Source organism: Culex quinquefasciatus, chromosome 3 (genome assembly GCF_015732765.1).
Source record: "Culex quinquefasciatus strain JHB chromosome 3, VPISU_Cqui_1.0_pri_paternal, whole genome shotgun sequence".
Classification (NCBI taxonomy): domain Eukaryota; kingdom Metazoa; phylum Arthropoda; class Insecta; order Diptera; family Culicidae; genus Culex; species Culex quinquefasciatus.
In genome coordinates, this window is record NC_051863.1 from 191,988,442 (window position 1) to 192,000,488 (window position 12,047).

A 12,047-nucleotide genomic window follows, 5' to 3' on the forward strand; every position below is an offset into this window, starting at 1 on the left:
AAAGGGTTCCCATATGGTCCCCAATGTGTCCGGGAGTCCTGGAAAATGCTTCATCAATCTCACACACTCACAGGCTACGTTCACGCATCGGTTGCTGGTGGCCATCGTCCTCGTCCCCGCTCGTATAATGACCGATCGCACAAACATTATGTGGCCAAAGTGGTTGACCACCGGGCAGGATGGTTTTGAAAAGGTAGCATGACCCTCGTCGCTGCCCGTTTGACCTTTTTGGACCGCCCTGCCCCTGCTCCAGGTTTTTTTTTGTGGGTAAAAAATATTTCGTATGAAAATTTCGGAACTGACTTGCTCTGTCACATCCCGTGGGACGGACCTGCTCACCACTCTCGCAAACACAAACAGACTTGGAAAAGCTCTGATTTATGACTTAACCAATTTCACAAAGCATGCATAACATACTTAGTGTGTGTGTGTTTGTGTGAGAGTAGGGTATGGGGTCTCGTAGACCGTGACCATTTTGGGTCGAAACATCTGGTCCATGGGCTTTGTGGTGAGTTTTTTTGTTGAGAAGATGGTCAACATTTTGTCAATTCTATACGATTTATACATCAAAATATGTTCAGTCTGTTATTCAAAGGCTTTAGTTTGACTTCAATATCTTTTTAGTTATGTTTTCTTAAATTTAAAAAAAAAAAATCAAATGAAAATTAGCTATTCTTAATGAAGTTTTGTGGAGTAAAATTCATCATAACTTCATCACACTTAATTTATCCGCTGTGTGGCCGCTCGTAATGCCGTCATCACCGTTGTCCGGTGTTTTGTTCCACCGGTGACCTGTCAGACCCCGGCCCGGTATTGTGTGACCGAGACTTTATGATGATTTATACTGCGCACGATCTGGTCCTGACGGCGAGAAGAACCTGTGAACCAGGGGTGCGACCTTTTCCATCAGCACGGCCCAAAACTTCACCCAGATATAAAAGGGGGCCTGACCCCGGACGGGGGAATTGCAAGGGAGTAAATTTGTGTACGTGTGTGTGTGTGTGCGTGTGAAATAAAGTTAATTAAAAATATCGCACCTCTTTCGTATTCCCGTGAGAGTGTCCTCTTGGAGCGAGGCCCAGGTTTGGGTGACGCATTCCGGGGACGGCAGCGCAGCCTCTGGCCACAATCTTCGATCTGGCCGTGGTCAAATGGAGTAGAGGTGTAAGGTGGTGGTGCGGTCACAGGTAATGGAGATTGACGCTAATGGGGGGGAAGTGCTCTTCAAAAAGAACGTGGGCTTTTGGTCCGGAAAGGGGGTGAAACTTGGACATATTCAGGCCATCACTAAAGAGGTGTCCGACCGACGGCTCCTAATCGAGTCCATTAGTCAATTGGATTAATTAGCACGAGGCTACACTGGCCACGTTCGGGTCAGCTGTCAAGGTTTTGCTTGCAAATTGTCTGTTCCGGTAATGGGTTTAGGAAGCGTTACGCAGGATTGCACTTAACTAGTTAATTTTAGGAATTTCATATTGAAATTAGTGTTTCACATGGATTAATGTATATTTGTATTTTGTATTTATGTATTGTTGTATTTTTGTATTTTTGTATTTTGTATTTTTGTATTTTAGTATTTTTGTATTTTTGTATTTTTGTATTTTTGTATTTTTGTATTTTTGTATTTTTGTATTTTTGTATTTTTGTATTTTTGTATTTTTGTATTTTTGTATTTTTGTATTTTTGTATTTTTGTATTTTTGTATTTTTGTATTTTTGTATTTTTGTATTTTTGTATTTTGTATTTTTGTATTTTTGTATTTTTGTATTTTTGTATTTTTGTATTTTTGTATTTTTGTATTTTGTATTTTTGTATTTTGTATTTTTGTATTTTGTATTTTGTATTTTTGTATTTTTGTATTTTGTATTTTTGTATTTTGTATTTTGTATTTTTGTATTTTGTATTTTTGTATTTTGTATTTTTGTATTTTTGTATTTTGTATTTTTGTATTTTGTATTTTTGTATTTTTGTTTTGTATTTTTGTATTTTGTATTTTTGTATTTTTGTATTTTGTATTTTGTATTTTTGTATTTTTGTATTTTTGTATTTTGTATTTTGTATTTTTGTATTTTTGTATTTTTGTATTTTTGTATTTTTGTATTTTGTATTTTTGTATTTTGTATTTTTGTATTTTGTATTTTGTATTTTTGTATTTTTGTATTTTGTATTTTTGTATTTTTGTATTTTGTATTTTTGTATTTTTGTATTTTTGTATTTTGTATTTTTGTATTTTTGTATTTTTGTATTTTGTATTTTTGTATTTTTGTATTTTTGTATTTTTGTATTTTTGTATTTTTGTATTTTTGTATTTTTGTATTTTTGTATTTTTGTATTTTTGTATTTTTGTATTTTTGTATTTTTGTATTTTTGTATTTTTGTATTTTTGTATTTTTATATTTTTGATTTTTATGAAATTCGACTCCAGAGTGTTACTTACAAGTACAAGTTTTTCATTCCAGTCTGAAAATCTGGAAAGGTTTCCACCGAGAGCAGTAATGATGTTGTTGTTGAGTCTGAAGTTGACGGCGAGGGCGTCGACGTTGGTTGTGGGTTGCGGTGGTTTTGGTTTTCATCGTTGGCAGGAGGGGCTGTTGCTGGTTGATTGGTTCACCCCGAAAAGTGTAAACAAGCATGAATTTTGGAATATTTCAAGCATGTTTTGGAGCCGTGAAAACGGCGAAAAGGGGAAACAATGCGGGGTTGTTGGAGGTTGTGTGTGTGTGTTGAGAAAAACAAATTTGCATACTCTCAGCTATGCCCCGGGAACGTTCATTAACGGGGTTTTTGCTGGAAAGACCGAAGATGTTTGGAACGGGGGCTACTTGGGATGCTGCCGAGGGACTCGTGTACCGGGAACCCTTTATTAGGTGCGAAAAGTTTGTACTCGAACATGGGCGGAAAATTGAAAATTTGCCGGTTTGAGGTTTTTGAAGCGGTAATATTTGGAGCAAAATTCTACTACTCGACTGGCTTTAAAATCTGTACCAGCAGCAATCGATTCAACTTCGTAACATTTCTTGATCCGTAACAAGTCGTCATACCTCAAGGGCAACAAGTGCATTCTGGTGTACGACCCGTTTAAGCAAAGCACAACACACAACAGTATTCTCATCAAGCAGTGATGCTGTGTAGGTGAAGATCTGGAACATTGGTTCTACTGTGCTATGGAACTGGGTCATCAACTGCATAAAATCCCACCCCACTCCCACAATCATGCATATGCAGAATCCTATCTACTGACGGTAGCACTACTACCCGGGCAGACGGTAATAACAAAATTCATGCCATTTCAATAACAAATACTGTTAAAATAACAGAAAGTGTTATGGAATCTTCCTGAAAAAAAATTGCATAAGGGTTTCATAACAGTTTATGTGATCATAACAAAATTTGTTATTGGTATGATATTGGTTGAAAGCCAAAACAACTTTAGAATAACATTTTTTGTTATGGCATAATACCTCCAACTGTTATTGGGGTGATCAGATTAGTTCGACGTCGTCGTGCTATCTTGTCGCACCCGCCATTTTGACGTTCCGAGAAAAACGCGTTTTAATGTTTGACCTTGAATATACAAAAACGAGAGCACGCAATGTAAACAATAACAAACACGTTTTGTTTGGCTGACTATTCTGTGCATTGTCCCAAAGTTTGGTTGAAGTTGGTTGCTGGAGTCCCGAGTTATAATTACAAATGTTTACGGTAGTCTAGCTTGTACGTGCGACAAACGTATCCTGACTTTCCTGGCCTGAAATCCCTTTGGCCTTTTGTCGCACTTACATCAATTTTCATGGAGTGACAAGATAGCACGACGAGATTGAAACTACTTTCATATGTAAAGTGACAAAACTGCACGGAGTTTTTTCGGTTTTTGTTGAATATCTCAGGATTGAAATCGAATTGTGGGGATCTGTGAAGGTCAAAAGGTGAGGCATTGAGAGCTGCACAAAATGGCGTTCTTAAGAGGCAGTATTTGTAAATATTGCTCGGTTTGTTCTAGAGGTCGTATCGAGGTGCTCCGATTTGGATGAAACTTTCAGCGTTTGTTTGTCTATACATGAGATGAACTCATGCCAAATATGAGCCCTCTACGATAAAGGGAAGTGGGGTAAAATGGGCTTTGAAGTTTGAGGTCCAAAAAACCTAAAAAATCTTAAAATTGCTCGCATTTCCGTAAAACTTCATCAATTCCAACTCTCTTAGATGCATTCGAAAGGTCTTTTGAAGCACTTCAAAATGTACCATAGACATCCAGGATTGGTTCGACTTTATCTCTTAACCTTTGCAAATTACTGTCAAAAATTTATTTTTTTAAAACCTTAATATCTTTTTGCAACAGCTTCCAACACCCATACTCCCATAGGTCAAAAGATAGGTAATTACATGGACTATAAGCCTACGGAAATAACTTTTTGGCCGAACGCAGTTTTTCTCATAGTTTTTCGATTTTTCTAGAACAAACATTTTACAACGTTAGTTTTTGCCTTGTAGGCCGCCATAGCGGCACTTTTTGGTCTCAATTTTGTCATATTCGAAATCCTCGGACAATTTCACGTATGTTTTAAGTATTGGAGTTGTAAATTTGATTTAAAATATAATTAAATAAAACATTTTTGAAAAAAGAAATAGATCGTATTTACCCTGTGATCAATACGTCAAATGCTGTATAAAGTAGGCGAAACCCTGTTTTACCCCTAATTAAACAAATTGTTAAAAAATATTTTAATTCATTCTTAATGGCAATTTTTCCAATCAAATTTACAACTCCAAAACTTCTAACTTACGTGAAATTGTCCGAGGATTCCGAATATGACAAAATTGAGACTAAAAAGTGCCGCTATGGCGGCCTACCGGCCAAAAACTAACGTTGTAAAATGTTTGTTCTAGAAAAATCGAAAAACTATGAGAAAAACTGCGATTGGCCAAAAAGTTAATACCATAGGCTTATAGTCCATGTAATTACCTATCTTTTGACCTATGGGAGTATGGGTGTTGGAGGCTGTTGCAAAAAGATATTAAGGTTTTAAAAAAATAAATTTTTGACAGTAATTAGCAAAAGCTAAGAGAAAAAGTCGAACCAATCCTGGATGTCTATGACACATTTTGAAGTGCTTTAAAAGACCTTTTGAATGCATCTAAGAGAGTTGGAATTGATGAAGTTTTACGGAAATGCGAGCAATTTTAAGATATTTTAGGTTTTTTGGACCTCAAACTTCAAAGCCTATTTTACCCCACTTCCCTTTGTCGTAGAGGGCTCATATTTGGCATGAGTTCATCTCATGTATAGACAAACAAACGCTGAAAGTTTCATCCAAATCGGAGCACCTCGATACGACCTGTTACACATTGGTGAAAAACTCGCTCTTAACTCAATTTGGCCCAAAATGCACGTACGACAAGTTAGCACGATGGCGACGAGTTGTTAAAATAACAAAAAATAATAACAAAGATTTGTTAGAAGAATAACTTGAAATGTTATTAGTCTGTTATTATAATAAAAATCGAATAACAAAAAAATCATAACGACGAATAACAATTCTTGTTATAAATTACACGAAATGTTATTGGCCTAGTATTTTCAAATATCAAAAAATGTTATTCCGAAGTTATTTCCGTCTGCTCGGGTAGCAGGGGGATCCAACTGCATGCATGATGGCATAATTAAAATGGAAATGTTTTCCCCTCTATTGAAGATCACACTGCATGGAAGCATAGGGTTGTCTTTTTTGTCAGGGTTGTTATTTGATATATCCCGAAGATCCTACAAAATTCTGTGAAAATACGCCTCTCTTTTTGATTATTTATTGTTTGTCTTTTTTTCGAATCGTATCATAATGTTGACACCTGATTGTTTATTGTTCTCTTTTTGGTGTTCTCTTGAAATTTTAAAGATGGATCACCCTAATTGCACCTCTGGTGACGCTTGGATCCGTCTAATGTATTTCGCTGGAAATATTTGTTCGCGAAATGTGTGTTTGATCTTTCCTGTAGAAGAATGGACTCGTTGTTTACCAAAGTGAATAAACTTGTACAGAGTAACGGTTTTGACCCCTAAAAAAACCTCTGACCCGCCTTTCGACGACCTTTTCTTGCTGACCTCATAAAAATAAAAACCCTCGCGCTTTTGTTCTCACCCAAAAATGACGACATCATTTCCAAAGGTCTCTTTCTCCCTGTCATATTTATGCTCTCTCTCTCTGGTGCGAAAATTGTGGGTGGTGCCATTTTGGGGCGGGTGAAGTTATGTTGTTCACACATTTCATCACCACCAGCGGTACCCAAATTACAGCATTGTTGCCGGGCGCGTAGAGTCAATGGAGTCATGAAAATGTCTGGCATAAATGCTGGTAAGAGGGTGAGGTTTGAAAAAATCGCACATTCAGAATACTTAAAGCAACAGCCAGCCGGGACCTGAAAATGGTTTACTGTTATGGTTATTAATTTGAGATTTGCAAAGAGTCCTTTTGTGCGAATTGTGCCATTGTGTGGCAGGTTTATGGAATGGTTTGGATGCACTGTAAGAAAAAGGCAAATGCTTAGTGTTATCATCAAAATCAAACATTTTGAAAAACATTATAAATATTTACTGTGATTGTGTAACGTTTGCTTCTACTATTACGGAAGGGTTGCCATTGCCACTGCTAGCTAAGAGGAAGGGCAACCATCAAACCCCTTTATTAACTGTTGTTATTATTTGTCGGTGGAGAATTAGTCAATGAACGAATGACTGAATGAATGAGCACAAACCAGCAGTGTAAGCAAATCGACCAATCCCAGTTAATTGATTTATCAAGTTTTTAAGGTCGCACACGCACACATGTGCCTGGCGAATTGTGAAATGGAGTGAAAATCACCCTGGCTCAAGATAATCTAGTTTCAAGGGGGTAAATCGGCTACCGTTGCGTTGCTTGTTGCTGAAACCCGAAGCATTAGCAAATTTTCCACCTGACCAACCACTTTCCCAACTTGAAAGTATTTCTCGAATCCTGCCCTAACCAGTGATTTCCGCATCTCTGTTTTCTGTGTCTATATTTTCAGAAACAACAATCGAACCGGATCAGGTGAAGAGGATCATCTGGCCAGCGGCATCATCAATTTGTGTTCCCAGCTGAGTGATTGCGCCTGAACGGTAGGCAACACAAAACTTTCCAATTTCCAGACTAGTGTGGGAGGAAAATTCTGTGTCGAGCTCGTGTATGTGTTCAGTGAAGGAAAAGAGACACAGTCACGCTACGACGACGACGGTGGTGCTGGTGGCGACGCCGGGTTCAGGGGTCAGGTTCAACGGAACCGGGGCCACTCCGACCAAGGCCTGCGATACTCCGAACAGAGTGAACCGATAGGAGGATAATCGTTTAAGTGGATTTATTATGATTTAAATAGAGGATTATCGGAGGCAGAGAGCAGAGGCGAAACGACGATATATATAAAAGGTAAGGTTTTGCACTCGATAGTATAATTTATAACCTGGCTGGTAGGAGGATGTGAAAGGGATGGGGATCTTGATTGGGGCAATGGCATCCTTCTGCAGGAGCTGGGTTGAGACAAAAGTTACCTTGGAAGCGTGGTCGGGGTGGCAGTTGGAAGACTTTGTCGATGTGTCGTCGTTAGCAGATGGTGAAGATGAAAAATACACTACTCTTCGCTGGTACACTGCTGGCATGGATGGGGGACAAAATTGGTCATGATATATGAACTCTCAATCTGAAATCTAAACATTAGACTTATCGTTTAATCTATTTATGGCGAGATCATCGATGGTTCATTCATGACATTAGAAAGCATATATGTCTTATAACTACTTTTAAAATCAGTGTTTCAGTGTTCAGTTCAGCGAATCAGTATTTTGAAAGCTACAGCTATCGAGAAGATCATGTAAACAACTTATGTCAATAAACAAAAAACCACCTTGAGTCTAAAGGATTCAAAAACAACCAAAAAGCAAAAAAAAAGTTTTTTGGACCTTAAGTTAAAGTTAACTTCTCAAAATATTTTTTTTTGATTTTCGTCATTCTTTGAAATGTTGAAATATTTGAGAGGACTGAACAAAATCTTCCGAGTTATAGTGCGTGTTTTTGATTTTTATTTTGAAAATGTCGAAAACCAGGACAAAAAAAATTATGGGTCATTCCTGGTCAACTGGGTACACTTTTGGACTCGACCTTCTCCGATTTGGACCAAACTTGGAGGGAACGTTCATCTATCGATAGTTAAAAAAAATCCCAAGTTTGGTGCTGATTGGATCATTCCTCTATTTTTGGCATCGCCCTCTTTTTTGATGATTTTCTAGAAAACTATTTTTCATTTGAGCAAAAGACTTTCTACAGGTTGCATTTTAAAATATTTTGATTATCAATTAAATTTTAACCCTTATGCCCCCTTATATTATATTTTAACGTTTTAAGTATTAGAATTCAGTTTTAACCAAATCCTTATATTTTTATTTGTTTTATTTTATCACCATCGTGTTCCCCGGACAGTTTTACATTATAATCAATGTAGACCTCAAACTAAAATGAACTATTTGCGAGAAACAGCGCTTTTACTGAAAAAAGTTTGATTTTGCGCAGCACTCTGTCTTATGAATTCAAATCCGAAATAAGTTACTCACATATAAATACCGAACTATGCGGAATTCATCCCTTTTTGTTGTTGCGCAAAATTAAACTTTTTTTCAGTAAAATCGCTGTTTCTCGCAAAAAGTTCATTTTAGTTTGAGGTCTACATTGATTTTAATGTAAAATTGTCCGGGGAACACGATGGTAATAAAATAAAACAAATAAAAATATAAGGAATTGGTCAAAACTGAATTTTAATACTTAAAACGATAAAATCTGGAGTTTTTTTAAAAGGTTTAATAAACCAAATTTTCAGTTTTTGTTTTTTGGGTGTATTTAATATCCCTAACTCAAAGCGGTTTCCAAAACACCCAAAAAGCAAAAACTGGAAATTTGGTTTATTGGACCTATTGAAAAAAACTCCAGAAATATAATACTAGGGGGGCATGTAAGGGTTTAAATTTTAGTGATATTCAAAATATTTTTTTGAAGTAAAATAAAATCAGCAATGAAAAAGTACTTTTTGAATCAAAAGCACTCTGAAAAATAGAAAAAAATAACTGGAATTTTGAAAATCGTGCGATCCATTTCTGAGATACAGCCTGATAAAAAAAAGAATCGACGAAAATTATTGTTTCTAAGTGTCACCTAATTTGCCTATAATTTTCAATGCCGATATCTCGCCAACTTTTGGACGCAGAAAATTTCCCTGGAAATCCTGGGAAATTATAAATTTATTAAAAATGCTTCTGGCTAATAAATGTGCAACCAAATCCTCTTGGCATGTCTGGTTAAACCCTTCGTGCTTTTTAAAACACATTTTGGATCAATCTCCTGAAAGTTAAAAAATATATAAACTGTCACTTGAATTTCAGGAAATCTCGGGAAATCAACAAAATCCCGATAAACCGGAAATATATTTTTTACGATGAATTCCAGATTTTTTTTCTCAACACGAGGTTTGGTATTCAAAGCTCTAGTTTTAACACAATTTGTTATTCTTTTTCAATTTGCCTAAGAACAAAATAAAACCTTACTTTTGGTTTCAGTTGAAAGAATTTCCTAATCGAATTTAAATTTTCATCAAATTTTAAGGTACTGAAAGTAGAGACAATTTCACTTTTCTGTTAATATTTTGAATTACAATAAGACGAATTGATTCTGAATTATTATTTGACCAATTATCAAAGATGCCCCACTTTTTTCAATGCAGTTCAGACTTAATTATCCTTAGTTTTAATCAACCAAAGGTTTCTTGAAAACTTGTAATAATCAAATCATGCACAGATGAAAAAGTCGCATTTTTTTACTTCCTCACTTTTATCATCAAATTCGAGTTCAGCTATCAATTTGACTTGAAAATCACTTTACTGCCTCTGATTGCATAAATGTCCCATAAACATTTTCATCACTTTTGAGCTATTGATGCAGTTTGGTTCAAAATCGGGTGCTTTTCCAGAAAAGCCTACTACATCCAGTGCTTTGTTCTAGAATTCTGGAGAATATCCAGTTTTTTCGTGAAAAAATAACACGCTGCCTTATGTATGGGACAAACTTCAAATGCGTTTTTCTCAGCATGCTGTTTTTGCATATGGGACATTTATGCGAACATGGGCAGTTTAGAGCATTTTGAGGTCATATTTGAGCTCAACGATCCAAAATAACACAAAGAAATTGTTTTTTTTGTGCGATTTGATTATCCAAAGTAATTTTTCATAGAATTTCGAGTCTGGAATATATCTGGTTGTTGTCGGTTACAAGTCAGATCTCATTACTGAGAGTTTGTAGAGCAGAAATTTGAAGTTTTTCTTGTTAAACGTTGCATAATGTTGTTTTTATTTATTTAAATTTAAAAAAATATTGGTGTTTGGTGTACCTTTTTATTGGAAATTAATTTTGAATTTTCGGAAATTAATTTCTGGCATATTATTATTAAACCAATAAAATGGCAAATTGCGACACTACCCACTCCCACAGTGCTCAAGTGTTTTGAAGAGGTGTGCCTTCTACCGTTATTATAAATCGATTTCGCCCCTTCATCGTCATCGACATCTCCCCGCTTCCCGACAGACAGCGCGCTGAGATATTGAACAATAACTTCACGCCAAACGAGAAAATTGCTCTCTTGTACGGTTGAACGAAGCCGGTTGCCACGTCGTCGTTGGTTGCCAGGATCATCAGCTCTAAAAACAATAGGAAAGAAGGTAGGAGCAGGACTATAAAGGCACTTCAGTCGGGGGTCGCTTTTTGCTGTATTATTCAAGGAACTAAAGATTTTCCAATGGGAGAGCCGCTTAACGGAGACCATCTTTATTGCCATCGACATACATAAAAATACACACACACACACAGCACACATACAAACCTTTTTTCTTCTTTTTCTCTCTCGCCGACGTAGTACGATCGAAGCTGGCAGATAACGATTATAAGGGTACACTATTAAACGAGCGAAAATGAATCACAACTGTTTAAGAGGATTCAATCTTGGATCGGAGTGGGTTTCGGTTTTCCCTCCGAACAGCTTTTCCAAAGTGCAGAGCAGAAAAGGACCTTCTGGCATTGATTTTTCCTTGGTCGGTCCTGGGGCTTCTCCCAGGACTTGGGCTGGTTGGTGTATATCTGATTGAAGATTGTGCAAGCAAATACGCTTTCGGTGAAGATGGTTCTTTGCTCGGTATTTTTTTTGGGAGCGGGAAAAGGATTTTCCGGTTCTCATCGTTTTATGAACTGCTCGATCTTGATCGGATGTATTTTGGATGCTATTTTGAGCGTTTGATGTAAGTTTGGGATGAATTTATGATTGTCGTTTTTTTCTGTTGGTTGGTTTTGCTTGAAAAAAAAAAAAACTTTCAGATGTACCTGCAATTCACACAATTCAACGATTAAATTCTTAAAATAAAATTCAGCCCTGAATTGACTTATCAAATCCTGAGCAAAGAATTAAAAATGTTGGCAAAGGCTTATAAACTTTCACTGTAATCACTCTGGTTCTGCAGCCCCCATCAAATCCCAGCTAGCCCAACCAAAAATCAGTCCTTATTTGTCCAAGGTTCGTTCCACGCCGGTGCTCCAACTCCCACCCCCCTAACTTAGAACGGAGTGTGACCTACAACTCACTTCTGGTGGCCAACCTTCCGAGCAGCAGGCCGGAGGTCATTTTCAACACACCATTAAATTGGCCGGGGCACTTCCTTCCGTAACGCTGTCCTTGCAAAGCCACTCTCGGAGTTGCAACCGATTCTCCGGGGTCTCCTGCAAGTCGGAAAATTGGGAGTCTAGGCGGGCAGTGATGTCACCCTGTTAAATTATTTGATTCGTTCCAGTGTGTGACCAAACAAGCAAATGTGGTCTCACGATAAGTGCCCGCTCCTCGGCGGGAATATTCCACCTCCCCCCCCTGCTAGTTAGAACATGGCAAGAAAAACACTTTCACAAAAGGCACAGGCGGAAAATTTATGTCATGCAGATAAAACGAAGCGAGCTTCCTTC

General features: G+C 37.1%; 1 protein-coding gene across 2 annotated transcripts in view; it reads left to right on the plus strand.

The window, feature by feature from the left end:
* LOC6031035 overlaps nucleotides 1–12,047 on the plus strand; it is a 260,819-nt gene that overhangs the window by 40,652 nt on the left and 208,120 nt on the right. For both annotated transcript variants that reach the window (XM_038261456.1, XM_001841835.2), the window contains exon 3: nucleotides 7,039–7,433. The gene's annotated coding sequence lies outside the window, so the exon portion shown is untranslated. The remainder of the gene's footprint in view (nucleotides 1–7,038; nucleotides 7,434–12,047) is intronic.